This window comes from Saccopteryx leptura, chromosome 1 (assembly GCF_036850995.1).
Source record: "Saccopteryx leptura isolate mSacLep1 chromosome 1, mSacLep1_pri_phased_curated, whole genome shotgun sequence".
NCBI lineage: Eukaryota > Metazoa > Chordata > Mammalia > Chiroptera > Emballonuridae > Saccopteryx > Saccopteryx leptura.
Window position 1 is genome coordinate 166,978,028 of NC_089503.1, and position 2,802 is coordinate 166,980,829.

A 2,802-nucleotide genomic window follows, 5' to 3' on the forward strand; every position below is an offset into this window, starting at 1 on the left:
TACAATATCATTTGTGGAAAGTGGAAAGTAGCCATGGCACTTAAACATATGTCAGTGTAGAAAGGAAAAATCTGGAAAAATTATCCTTCTAATCGTATTATGTTAATCTTTAAGAAGAATGAAACATATTTCATATCTGCTTGTGTTAGATTGCTTTATATATTTGTTATAGGTGAAACCAAATAGACAGCTGAAAATTATTCAATAACTTGCAATAAGTGTGCTTTTTACACATGTATTAACTCTTCTATTCTTTTTAATGAAATAGTCAAAGTCTTTACATTTTAAGAACCTGAACAGGAGTCTAGATTCCAGTACAAATGCATCGGATGGGGCAGGGTTCCCCTTCTGTGATGCTGTTACAACATCTTATTAAGTTCTTGAAGCAAACCAAGAAACTGGTTGGACTGATCATCACCGTCATTATAGGACTAATAGCTGTAACCACCGCGGCTGCTATATCTGGAGTTGGATTACATCAAAGTATACAGACTATGGACTTTGTGCAAAAATGGCATGAAAATTCTGAACAACTGTGGACTTCTCAATAACGTATAAATAGTAACATTAATACTAAAGTTAATGATTTAGAACAGACTATGATTGTGTTAAGAGATCAAATTATTAGCCTGCAAAGACAAATTAAGCTAAGATGTGATTAGAATGTAACTACTTTTTGTGTTACCCCTATTTCTTAAAATTGTACTTATTTCCATTAAAATAATGTTAAAAAACATTTGTTAAATCATGATAATGTAACTAAAGAAATCATTAAATTACAAAGACATATTCATGAAGCTTTTCAAAAAAAAGTAGAAATTCTAACATGTCAACCTATATTGAAGGGATTAATGGATAATTTATTGCAATTAAATCCTATTAAATAAATTAAAAGATTTTGGAAATCCACTATAGGACTTTTTATAATAATATTAATTCTATGTTTTCTTTTATATGTAGTCTGTCAACAAATCAAAGCAAGAGAAATAAGGGATAAATGACAGAAGGCTGTGTTTTCTGTGGTGCTTCATAACATTCAGCATAAACAAAAAGGGGGAAATGTAGTGGAATAACCCACTGCACGGCCTTGGATGGGAACACAGCCAACAAGAAAATGTTTTGCCAAGAAAATTGTTTTGTGACTTGAAGGCGGGTCACTGAAACAGGTCTATGTAACTGAAGGCAGTTGCTGGGCTTTTCTCAGTGAAACATTCTCATAAGATTTCTATACTTTCCAAGGTTATCCCTTAAGATAAGGAGAGGAATGTTATGGGATCCATAGAAGCAATAGCAATTAATGCCTTCTGATATTATGTTGTTACTAAGCTATCTTGCAGGTGCACTCCATGTATCTTTAAGTAAAAGTTACACTTGATGTTATGCCAATTTCTCAGTAAACAAGCTTTTTGAAGTCTTGTTAATAAAATGAGGACACTGTGTGAACTCGGGGCCATTTGCCTGAGCGAGCGGTGGTCCTTTGCTAGTCCTTGATGATTTCGTCTGCTGATCTCTCTCTCTGCGCCCCCGACTCACAACAACAAAGCTAAGTCTAAAAGAGTTCTATTAATAAACAAACATTTTGACAAATTGAGGAATAATGTATGATAACAGTTTAATTATAGGATTTTCCGCCTGACCAGGCGGTGGCGCAGTGGATAGAGCATTGGACTGGGATGCAGAGGACCCAGGTTCGAGACCCCGAGGTCGCCAGCTTGAGCACGGGCTCATCTGGTTTGAGCAAAAAGCCCACCAACTTGAACCCAAGGTTGCTGGCTGCAGCAAGGGTTTACTCAGTCTGCTGAAGGCCCACGGTCAAGGCACATATGAGAAAGCAATCAATGAACAACTAAGGTGTTGCAACACGCAATTAAAAACTAATGATTGATGCTTCTCATCTCTCTCCATTCCTGTCTGTCTGTCCCTGTCTATCCCTCTCTCTCTCTGAAAAAAAAAAAAATCTAATTATAGGATTTTCCTTATAGAGGAAACATAAAGTAATGGTGCATCTTAGCATCAATTCTTAGTTTTGTTTTTGTTTTTTTTTTAATTATTTTCATTTATTCATTTTAGAGAGAGACAGAGAAAGATAGAGAGAGAGAAGGGCGGAAGAGCAGGAAGCATCAACTCCCATATGTGCCTTGACCAGGCAAGCCCAGGGTTTTGAACTGGCGACCTCATGGTTCCAGGTCAATGCTTGATCCACTGCGCCACCACAGGTCAGGCTCAATTCTTAGTTTTGATGACATATCTGTGACTGTCATATAAGCCATGTTAGTTGAAGAAGGAATGGAGAAAAGTTTTCACAAAACATCTTGTCAAAGATACTGCTTTTTCATTCAGAGACCTGGAAATGTCACATTATCACTTGTCAAAGCTGCCAAAAACGTCTGATTCCCAGTGAAAAAGAAGTTTATTCTCAAACAGCTGCTAATGTTTTATGGAATTTAAAAAATTCTATCCCAAAGAAAGCTAGAATGTCTTTTTTTATTTAAGGTAAAAATTTCTTCTAATTTTATAATTATGTTTTTGGTGTTTTATTTATTTGCCTTTGCATTTGAAGTTTTAAACCCACCAAGGTAAAAGTTGGGCACCTGGCACAGGTTACTTTGTTTTGTTTTGGGGTTTTTTTGCATTTTTCCGAAGCTGGAAACGGGGAAGCAGTCAGACAGACTCCCGCGAGCGTCCGACCGGGATCCACCCGGCATGCCCACCAGGGGGTGATGCTCTGCCCATCTGGGCTGTTGCTCTGTTGCATCCAGAGCCATCCTAGCACCTGAGGCAGAGGTCACAGAGCCATCCTCA